The sequence below is a fragment of the Staurois parvus genome, unplaced genomic scaffold (assembly GCF_062004578.1).
Source record: "Staurois parvus isolate SC_StPar_1 unplaced genomic scaffold, SC_StPar_1.0 ptg000204l, whole genome shotgun sequence".
Lineage (NCBI taxonomy): Eukaryota > Metazoa > Chordata > Amphibia > Anura > Ranidae > Staurois > Staurois parvus.
The window spans coordinates 2233678-2246242 of record NW_028318000.1 but is presented as its reverse complement, the minus strand read 5'-3'; positions in this window follow the sequence as shown (position 1 = coordinate 2246242).

Genomic DNA, 12565 nt, shown 5'->3' with positions numbered 1-12565 from the left:
TTTTGAATATATTCAACAATAATAGAATATATACAAAACCACTGTACACCGATACAGCCATAATATTATGACCACCCCCCTAATATTGAGTAGGTCCCCGTTTTTCCCCCAAAACAACCTTGACCTGTCGAGGATTGGACTCCACAGTAACATCCACATGAATGGCAAGGCCCAAGGTTTCCATTGCCCAAAGCATCACACGGCCAATCAGTGATCACATGCAAGGTAGTAAGCAAGATGTCACTTGTGACATCATTGCTTACTACGTGTGAAATCTGTGAATGATCAAAGAGGTCACATGGTACAAGGCTATTCACAACAGCCTTGTACCATGTGACAAGCTGTGACCAATCACGGCTCACTCAGTAGTTATCAATGGCTGCAAGAATGCAGACAGAGAGAAAGAGAAATGATTGCTTTTAGATCCTATATGGGTGTAAAAGCAATCACTGTAAAAAAAAAAAAAAATCTTCATCACCCCCTACAAGTAGTACAGTGTCACAAAAATGTTTAAAAATTATAATCTTTGGTTATAAACTAATTTGGCTTATTTTTTTTTTCTACTAAAAAGATAACGGAATACATTTCGGCCAAGATTTATGATGAAAGATTATTTATTTGCAAAATTTTATAAGAAAAACACTTTTTTTCCAAAATTTTTGGACATTTTCATTTACATAGCAAAAAAAGTAAAAATCCCAGCAGTGAATAAATACCACCAAAATAAAGCTTTATCTGTCTCAAAAAAATGGTAAAAAATTCATATGAGTACAGTGTTGCATGACAGCGCAATTGTCATTCAAAGTGTGATAGCACTGAAAGCTGAAAATTGCCCTGGACAGGAAGAGGGTAAACGTGTCCGGACAGGAAGTGGTTAAAGTTAACAGGGAGTGGGGCCAGAATTCAAGCACGGCGTTGAATATTGCTGGATGATAATGCAACACATGTTGGATTGGATGTTTATTATCACATTATTTTGTTAGTTTTCTGGACTGTCACTGCATGTTTTCAAAGTCTATGGTGTTATTTATGAGGAGGTAGTGCACCACATTCTGTACATGTATTGTAAAGCCATAAAGTAGACATGATCTGGATGTTCGAGTTGAACGTAAGTCAATATAGGGGATCCAAGGGATATTATCATGGTGTCTTTTGGAGATCGGAAAAATTTTACATCTGCATAACTGATAGTTGATTATATCCTCTGTTATTTAGGGTATATAAGGATGTTCCAGACGGTGGCGACTGAGCTTCCCAATGAAGCCATTCCGCAAAATGCATTGAGGCCCAGCTGTTGTCGTCATCTCCAGTCACCATGATATGTCACTTTGTGGTGGTTTGGATCCAGCTTTTGGAATGCATGCCGGCTCACATAGGGTGAGCAGTGGGATGCATTATAAGCCTTTAAAATGGGCACTTTTGAATTTGCAAGTTCAAGTCCCATAGACTTGCATTGAGTTTGTGGTTGAACTTCCGTTAGGTTTGAATGTTTGACCGCGACCCAAACAGGGGGGTGTTCGGCCCATCACTAATAGTCAGCTATGGCAGGGATCCTTTCTGCCAGCAGCAGCTCACGTTTTTCTTTGTTTCTGTTATAAAAGTTTGCAAATAAATTTGCAAATAAATAATTGTTCTTCATAAATTTAGGCCAAGATGTATTCAGCTACATGTCTTTGGTGAAAATAAACCAAATTAGGATGTATTTTTTAGTTAAAAGGAAAGTTATAGAGTTCACAAACTATGGGATATATCTGAATATTGATAAGTCCTGAAGTACTGACAGCCAATCTAATTTCCTGAGGTCCAAGAATGTCAGAACAGTACAGATATCCTCCAAATGACCCCTTTTTGCAAAGTAGACAGTCCGACGTACTTCATAAGAGGCATGGCGAGTTTTTGAAGTTGTATTTTTTTGTCATAATTTTTTGGAAAATGAAATAATTAAAAAAATAATTTTCACAATTTTTTTTTTACATACTGTTACCAGTGCAGTACAGCGTCATCATATAACTGGCATGGCGGTGATCAAGGACACTGACTGGTGACAGTATAAAAAAAAATATATAATTTAAAAAAAAAGTTTATTATTTTTAATTTTTTATTACATTCTTTTTCTTTTTTTTAAATTTTGTTTTCATATTTCACTATGACCAAAGTAGTACACTGTTACCATAGTAAAAGTGTACTACTTTGGGGAAGTGATCAGTATTTTTTTTTTACACAATTTGCTTATAGCAAGGAATTACTTTGCTATAAGCAAGCATTTACCTGAATGACATCGATTCATTCAGGGTTTTTCTTTTTTTTTTTTGTGCTGAGCTGTGATTTGGCCACGGCTAATCACATGACACACCTGTGCTGTGATTGGCCCAGTTTGTTCATGTGATTGCTGTGACCATTCACAGCTAGACACACTAGTATACAACGGATGGCATGAATGAAGCCATCCATTGTATACAACTGTCATGTGACCTGCTGTGATTGGTCACAGCAGGTCGCATGGTACCGGCAACAGGGCAGGTACTCAGATTTGTCATCGGCTGTGTCAGAGGTACACGGCCGGTGACAAATCGCGCCGCTTAGCGGCTCTGCAGGCGAGCAAACTGCGCATGCCCGAAAGGACCCAGAAAGGTGAGGGTTTTTGGTTAAAGGCTAAGTCCACCTTTGAAAGCAGAATTTCACTTCTCATAATAAGCCTTTTCCAATGTCCTTTCTGCCCAAGCCATCCTAATGTGCTTATTACTGACTTGCCAAGTCCATGGCAGCCTTGAACCTGCTCCCTCTCTTTTTCCAAAGTTTCCAAACATGCATCTGAGGCCATGGCTTCCTGTAGAATCATGTGACCATCCAGGAAACTACATATCCCAACATGTACTACCTTATGCAAAATAGGGTGTGTTTTACCTATCTGGACCATACCGCCTTCATTACTGTTCTACCTCTTATGTATTTCCACACACATGCTGCTGTATACAAGTACATGGGATGGTGTAGGCGGAGACACTCACTATGACTGTTCTTGTAATCAAACTCCACTTGAGGGAGAGCGAGGGGGAGGCTGTAAACACACAAATTTCACTTTCAGGCTCCATTCACACTTAGCATAGTGGGAGCACATGTTTTGTTGCACATTCTTCCTGCGACACACATAGGGCAGCCTTTGATGGGCTTCCTTATGCATGACAAACATGGCAACGTACCTCATGGAACATTTTGTCCTAATGTGATTTGATTGTTTTTTTGCTGCATTTGTCGCTCATTTATAATTGCAGCAATACACGCATTTCCCCCACTCACAACTTTACCATTGAGATCAACAGCACAACCATTGGTCCTTCCCCTCATGCCAGGGTGCTAGGCGTAATCCTAGGCTCTGACCTTTCCTTTGGGCCCCACATCCACTCACTGGCTAAATCCTGCCACCTCAACCTCCGGAACATTTACAAAATCCACCCCTTCCTGACCAATGACACCACAAAACAACTTATCCACGCCTTGGTTATATCCCGCCTCGATTACTGCAACTCCCTCCTCACTGGTCTACCGTTACACAGGCTATCCCCCCTTCAGTCTATTATGGATGCTGCTGCTAGACTCATACACCTTACCAACCGATCAGCGACTGCTGCCCCTCTCTGCCAATCCCTCCACTGGCTTTCACTAACCCAACGTATAAAATTAAAAATACTAACCACAGCTTACAAAGCCATCCACAACACTGCCCCTAGCTACATCACTAAACTCATCCACAGATACCGCCCAAATCGCCCACTCCGCTCCTTCCATGATATCCTCCTCTATAGCTCCCTCACCATCTCCTCCCTAGCTTGCCTCCAGGACTTCTCCAGAGCCTCTCCCATCCTCTGGAACTCCCTACCACAGCATGTCCGGTCAGTCCCCACCCTGTCTGCCTTTAGGCGATCTTTGAAAACTCACCTCTTTAGGGAAGCCTACCCCACCTCCACCTAAGAACTGTACTTGAATCACTTCCACCAGATCATCCCCCACAGCTATCACATTTGTATCATCTCCCCTTTCCTTTAGATTGTAAGCTCCATGAGCAGGGCCCTCCTATTCCTTCTGTACTGAAAGTATTGTAATTGTACTGTCTCCCTTATATTGTAAAGCGCTGTGCAAACTTTTGGCGCTATATACAGTAAATCCTGTATAATAATAATAATTTACTTCCGTGTTAATGGCACTGCAAGTTTTTCACATGTTCCACAAACATGCTCACAAATGTGTGTTTATTCATGCATTCCTGAAATGTGCAGTGCGATGCACTTGAGCTGAGGGTGAGTTTTAGAAAGCACTGCAGCATTGGGTGGAACTAAGGTAGTGGAGAGGTGGGCAGGAACAATCTCCAAGAGGAGGAGTGAAAGCAGGTACAGTTGGCTAGTCTGCCACTTCGTGATCTATGATATCACTATAGGAAGGACTCTTCTAAAAGCCAGAAGTTGTAAACCGGAACTTGGCTTCACAATGAGGCTTGGAACGCAGGTGCAGTCGCTCCATGCTTCATCTGTGCTCACCGCTCGCAGCCACTCGCCACAGAGGAATTTCTCCTCGCATTTGGCGAGTGGGCGAGCGGATTTTTTCAAGTCCTGGTATAGTTGTCCATTCACCTTGGCAAAATGCCTCCAGGTCATGCAAATTATATGATTGTTTTGTAAAAACCACACGTCTGCGATTGCCCTAGAGTGGCTCGATGATATTAAGGTCAGGAGAATGTGATGGCCACTCCAGACCCTTCACCTTTTTCTGCTGTAACCACTGGAGGGTCAGCTTGGTCTTGTGCTTAGGGCAGAGGTGTCCCTAGGGTAGGTGTCACCCAGTGTGGTAACACTTGGTGACACCCCCTCCGACAATCCCCGCAGAATGGATCAGATCTGTGGATTGAGCATAATGGATCAGACTCCATTATGCTCAATCCGCAGATCCGATGCACCCTGCAGGGATTGTTGGCTTTCTTTACAATTTACTTTTTCTTGGAGTGGGTCCTGTGTCACCCCGTATAGGCCAAGGATCATCGGTATGCAACATATACAGGGTGACACCAGACCCGCTCCAAGAAAAGGTAAGTTGTAAAGAAAGCCGACGATCCCCGCAAGATGGATCGGATCCATCCTGCGGGGATCGTCGGCTTGCTTTACAACTTACCTTTTTGTGGAGCAGGTACGGTGTCACCCTATGCAGTCGGTGTCACCTGGTGCGGACCGCACCTGCCTCGAGACGCCACTGGCTTAGGGTCATTGTTATGCTGGAAAGTCCAAGAGCATCCCATGCACAGCTTTCGTGCAGAAGAAAGCAAATGGTCTGCCAGTATTTTCTGATAACATGCTGCATTCATCTTGCAATCAATTTTCACAAGATTTCCCATGCCTTTAGAGCTCACCCCACCCCCCGAAAACAACAGTGAGCCACCTCCATGCTTCACAGGGGGGATGGTATTCTTGTTGCTATAGACATTGTTGACCCCTCTCCAAACATAGTGTTTATGGTTGTGACCATAAAGCTCTATTTTGGTCTCACTATTTCAGGTTACAGTGTGCCAGGAGCTGTGAGACATGTCAAGGTGTTGTCGGCAATATTGTAACTGGGCTTTTTTGTGGCATTGGTGCAACAAAGGCTTCTTTTTGGTAACTCAACCATGTTGCTCATTTGTGTATTGTATTTTGTATTAAGTATCGTCGTACTGTGCTCCTTGAAACAACCACACTGTGTTTTTCCACAGCAGTCCTTATTTCTCTTGAGGTTACCTGTGGGTTTTTCTTTGTATCCCGAACAATTCTTCTGGCAGTTGTGGCTGCACAGTTTCTTGGTCTACCTGACATTGGCTTAGTATGAAAAGATCCATGAATTTTCCACTTCTTAATGAGTGATTAAACAATACTGACTGGCATATTCAAGGCTTTGGATATATTTTAATATCCTTTTCCACCTTTATAAAGTTCCATTACTTTGTTACATAGATCTTTTGACTGCTGACTCATTATCTAGCCTTCTCAGTGCATCCACGTGAGACCTAACAAACTCATTGAATATTTATGCACAGACAATAATTACAATTTAAAAAGCCACAGATGTGAGAAGTTAACCTTTAATTGCCATTTTAATCCGTGTGTGTCACCTTGTGTGTCTGTACTAAGGTCAAACATTCCAGGGTATGTAAACTTGTGATCAGGGCCATTTGGGTGATTTCTGTTATCATTATGATTTAAAAAGGAGCCAAGCAACTATTTGATAATAAATGGCTGCATATGATCACTATCCTTAAATAAAAAACAGTTTTGTGGCATGATCAGTCATATTTTCAATATCAATGCCAACATTTCACAATTTATGCGAAGTTATGCAAACTTTTGAGCACAACTGCATTATCCAGATGGGGAGGAGCCTTAGGAAGATGGTGCATGGGAGCCAAGTACCTTACACCTATGCAAATATAGCAAGCACAGCCAAGGTCTTGCTCAGGGCAGAAGTCCCAGAAAAGGTGTACAGAGTTCATTAGGAGCAGCTGCAGCAATCTTGTCTCTGGAACCACTAAACGAGAGTCATGAGCCAGATGCCTAAAGCCTAATGGGCAAGTCAGAGCCCTCTGAGTGAGTACTAATGACTCTTGGATCAAGGGAGTAAATGCAGGGAGCATACCCAGCTGAATAGAACTATGGAGTTGAAATTGAAAGGACAGACTGTCTAATGCAGGCCACACATGGGTCAAATTCCAAACAAATTTTCTTTAGAAAATCAAAAATTTTGTGCATTTTGTAACTCGATGGTGCCACCAGTAATTTTTAAAATAGAACAACCAAGCCTTTAATTTCACCTCGTGTTGCTAAAGAAAAGAATTTTCGTGGCCAATAATTTTCTTTTCTTCCCAGGCCACAGCTCATTCTCATTTCTTTTCAAATACATTTCTTGGACAATTCTCCCACAATTGATTAGAATATCTTTCATTTTTCAAAAAATTTCCAACATGCCCGATCACTCAATTTCAATAATCGATCAAAAATCAGCTGTTTCTGTGGCCCACTAATGGTGCGAAATTCAAACAAAAATTATTGGAAAAGATTTTCGAAAGAAAATTTTTTCGGAATTCAACCTGTGTATGGTTGGCTTAAGGGAAGATGGGTGCTTAAAAGTGCTGAAAATGCCACTACTGTGGACTGTCCACTAAATCAGATTGACTATACAACGTCGATTAATTCTAAAATGTACTGTATATCAACTTGATGTGACTGTTATGTCATTTCCTGAGTACCATCAGTAAAGTGCAGCGACAATATGCATGTGTGGACATTCCTTTTTTGCGATATAAAGGTCAATGGCTGGGAATGTCATGTGGAGGCCTCAGACATGTAGTGGGTGTAATATGGCGGAAGGTTTGTTCCCGGGAGGTGGGATATTGTTATAGAAAAAGGACAGACGTGCGTCAGCAACTTGTGCTTTTGGCACCATTACTTGTCAATTTAAAATGCCCTCTTAGAGGAAGGCAGGAGCAGGGTGTGGTTCAATTAAATCAGCACAGAGAGCCAGGAGAGTTGGATGAACTGAGAAAAGGCCAAAGGAACACAGAGGTACCATTAGTAGATGGTCTGAGGGACCAGTCAAAAGCCAAAGGCTAAGGTGGGAACTAAGCAGTGTTGCTGCTAAATAGAGTCATGTGGCTTAGTATTATTTTTACAGTGCCAGTTTTTATCTATGGGTATCCCTTCCCTCTAATACCAAGCGTAGCACCTTCAGCCCGCAAGACGTAAACAAAGGCAGTAGGGCACGAAGCAGTGGCTGTTGAAGTTTCTCATGTAAACACTCATCATCAAAGAAAGGAGGGAAACAGAACTCATTAGCAGCAAGGGGGCACTTTTCCAATTACCAGCAGTAGGGGGGCACAAATGAGTATTTGACTCACCAGAAGGAAGGGAGCATGTACTACCGGTCCATAGTAAGGGGTCAAATATTGCTGTCTGCCCTGATTCTTGCTTGGATCACACCCTGCCTGCTGCCAGCCCTGACCACCACTGGCTTGGTGTCCACCCGCTTTCAGTCAATCACTAGTCCTGGTTGCTCTTGCATATTGTGCCTGCCTAGAACCATTCCAAATCTCAAAACCATCTGACAGGGTACAAGAACTCTCTCTCTCTCTCTGGAATTGCTTGGAAGTTTTTACCATTAAGCAGCAATTTTATTTCTAATGCCACTTTTGATGGAGTGCATCGTACAGATATGCCACTTCACATGCAAGTTTAAGGCATCCTCCAAGAGTGTTATTTAGTTAAGTTTTTTGCATTAATGTTAAAATACACACTTTAGGCCTGAAGTTTTAAACCCTCAAACAGTATACATTTTCTGAAATCAGAGACCCTGGAAAATAATATGGTTGTAGATACAATTTTGTTATGTCTCATGACATATTTTTGGGTAAAAAATACACTACCAATAATTTTAGTGTACACAAGCAAAATATATTACCCAATTTTTGTTGACATACAAAAGATGAGGTTGTGGCAAGTATAAAGACATCCAACATGTCAAGTCCTAAAATTACCATATGTGCCAGTGAAATGAAGACAAGCTGCAGTACCCAAATTGTCCATAGGTGGTCCTTTAAAAGCTCCTACAGATCATCACTTAAGAGCTAACCATATTATATATATATATACATACAGTATAGATTTTGTTATTGAGTTAATTCCAGTGTGCATGGTTATGTTTAAGATGTGTAGGTACGCAGGGGCCCCAAAACTTGCATTTGTGTATGTATGTGTGTTTTCATAGGGGTGGAGAGAGGTAAAAAAAAGTTGTTTTTTTTAAATTTTGTATCTATCTATTTATTGCTATCACATAGAAGACCAATAGTACCCTGTATGATAGCATATAAGTTGTGACAGGTTCTCTTTATGGACACATCAGAGGTCTAATAGAACCAGTATGTCTTCCCTGTACTCCACTGCAGCTCCATTAGCTGCTTCCCTGGCCATTATTCCTTTGGAATGACAGTTTCAAACTATGAAGTGAAGTAATACACATTGCTACCTTCACTGGAGAGAGGATCAACGAATGGATGTTCGCTGAGATTTCTTCACCCGACTACACCAATTATGACTATGAGAGGCTCGTGAGGGTGGGGGCGATATTATGCAATGGCTGTGAAAGGCTTAAGAGGATTGCAAACTATAGCACCCAGGAGTGTGCTTAAAAGCCTTAGATTCCAGCGCCATTTTAAAATGGCGCTAGAACTCAAGTGGTTAAAAAAATTGTGTATTTTTAATGTTGCCCTTAATCAACCCCTCTGTCCTGGATCTTGCAAGAACAAAGGCGGGACTGTAATGTGAAGGGAAGCCAAGGAAATGGTGAAACCATCCAGTGACCCTTACGCCACTCAATACTCTACCCTGTGTTTAAAAAGGTGGGCACCCTTCCTTGTTATTAGTAAGTATAACTTCCAATGATATGATTGAAGGAAAAAAGAGAATGAGTGCAATAAAAGTAACATTTACATTGCAAAATATAATGCAAAATAGTAGGATTGCCACTATTGCATTGCATATAGACAGCGCACCACAACAAGCATGGATTTCAGCACACCACAATGCACAGATGTGAATAATCTGTACCTTGTGGTATGTTATGTTGAAAAAAAAGAGCGTAGCTGTGTTTGAATATGGAATGTGGTGTCATGACATTCCATTTTGTTCCTATTGCTCATTAATGCATGTATATTATGTGACAGAGATAGGCCCTGCCATGTGTAAGGGGTTAAGATCACATATGTTTCCCTAGGATCCAGTTTGGGAGCTCCAGAATGTCAGTTCTGAGTGGAAAGGTTGTTAAAAATAATTTTTAACATTTTTTCATTTTCCGAAAAATTATGACAAAAAAAATACAACTTTAAAAAACTCGCCATGCCTCTTATGAAGTACGTCGGACTGTCTACTCTGCAAAAAGGGGTCATTTGGGGGATATTTGTACTGTTCTGACATTCTTGGACCTCAAGAAATTAGATTGGCTGTCAGTACTTCAGGATTGATCAATATTCAGATCTATACCATAGTTTGTGAACTCTATAACTTTCCTACAAACTAAAAAATACATCCTAATTTGGGTTATTTTCACCAAAGACATGTAGTAGAATACATCTTGGCCAACATTTATGAAGAACAATTATTTATTTGCAAACGTTTATAACAGAAACAAAGAAAAACGTGTTTTTTTCAAAAGTTTTGGTCTTTTTTTGTTAATTTAGGAAAAAATAAAAACCCCAGTGGTGATTAAATACCACCAAAAGAAAGCTCTAGTTGTGTGAAGAAAATTATAAAATTTTAGATTGGGTACAGTGTTGTATGACCGCGCAATTGTCATTCAAAGTGTGAGAGCGCTGAAACCTGAAAATTGGCCTGGGCAGGAAGGGGGTAAAAGTGCCTGGTATGGAAGAGGTTAAAGGTCTGACAGCAGTTCGGGGCTCCACTTGGGAGACAGGAGGTTCCCTATCCAGGTCAGGACATGGCCTAGTGCAGCAGGGAGTTGCAAGAGAGAGATGAGAGGACTACGTGAGCTACGAGAGCTGAGAGAGAAATGCAGAGGTTGCACAAGAGCACAGCGATGCTACGAGTTGGTCTGAGGACAGGAAGCTTAAAATGTTTGTAAAGGCAGAAGGTTGTTTATCTTAATTCATTCTCTCCATTAAGGTAAAAAAACCTTCTGCATGCAGCTCCTCATTGGCTTACACCCAGGTCATATTGGGTACGATTTGGCATGCGATTTGCATGCCATGCAACTTGAAAATTGTATGCAAAAATACACCCTATTGTCCACTATTAGAGCGCTCATATTGGTGCGGTTCCGACTTGGTCAGAGCCGCACCGATTGCTAAAGTAGTGCATGCACTACTTTTGTTGCGATTTGCATAGACATCTGTGTCAAATGTCTTGAAAATTGCAAGTGAAACTGGCAGGTCACCTGATTTTGAAATTGTGCGACTTCACTGTAATTCGCATGATTTCAAAATCGGCTTTGATGTGATCGGGGCTAAGAGACAGAAGTGGGAGACATTGGCTCCTGATGCTGTTGTAGCACTGCACCCTAAGGAGCCACTGGTTTTTGGGTCCCTCTATTCCTGCACAGCCAGGCAACACGCATATTTCCAACTTTCTTGCAAAGACAATGACCAGTGCTTGAGCTTGTTTTTGTTGTTTTATTGAGGGAAAACAACTTGGATAAGAATTGGGGATTATGGGATGCCCAACTTGATTTGGTGAAACAACTTAAGGACAAAACTTCCTACTCTAAGGATGTTACTTTAACGACTTGCCCTCCAGAGGATTTACCCCTACCTGAGCAGGGCATTTTTTCCAATACGGTGCTGCGTTACTTTAACTGACAATTGCGCAGTCATACAAAGCTGTACATAAATGAAGTTTATGCCCTTTTTTCCACAAATAGAGCTTTCTTTCGGTGGTATTTGATCACCTGTACATTTTTTATTTTTTGCGCTATAAACAAAAAAAGACCGTCAATTTTGAAAAAAAAACAATATTTTTGACTTTTTGCATAAAAAGTATCCAATAAAAAATTTAAGAAATCTAATTTTGTCATACATTTTAGGCCAAAATGTATTCTGATACATGTCTTTGCTAAAAAAAAATACCAATACATCTAAATTAATTTATTTACTTGAAAATTGGTTTAAGTCTACAAATGGTACAGTATATACTAGATTTTTTTTTTTTTACACTAGTAATGGTGGCAATCAGTGACTTATAGTGGGACTGCAGGACTGCGGCGGGAATTTTGACACTGGGTGGGAACTGACTAACTGCCACTGACATCCCAATGACACTAATACAGTGATCAGTGTTAATAAGAAAGCACTGACACTACTAATGACACTGGGCAGGAAGGGGTTAGCATTTGGCGCGATCAAAGGGTTAACTGTCTGCTGTGCTGTGTTTTACTGTGTGTGCTTTACTAGGGAAACATACAGCTGTGTAGTTCTCTGCTGTGCAGAGAACTACACAGCGGCATGTTACTGCTGGCAGGAGAGAGACCTGTATTGTTTACACACAGGTCTCTTCCCTGTCAGTGATATCCGGCGATTGCCAGGTGCCGGCACTGAATCTCTGTCCGGGACCGGGTGATCAACATCTGTAGCTGCCAATGGCGGCGTGGGTACGGCGGTGCGTGCACACCCCCTACCCAGAAATATATATATATGATTTTGCACAGCCCTGCCACCCTGTAGCAGTAGTTCTGCTATAGGGTAGTCGAGAAGCGGTTAAGGAGCACTAGGTCCTCTTGAATTAACTCTCAAAGCCCAAGTAAGCAATACCACCAGCCCACCTGCTTGCCCTGAAGAGTGTGCCAGAGCAAGGAATTAAAGTAGCTGCAACACTGTCCTAGTGAAAGCTTGCTGGACATTGCATCTGGCAGTCCTCTCCCTTGTAGGCCCTGGGAGTGTAAAGATACTCGCACTGTCCCTTATATCCTGCTGCTATAGATGAGACTGCTTCCAGACCTTTCGCTGTGCTAGTTTTCCCAGGCCAGGCAGGCTGTTCCCTTCTGTAGACTA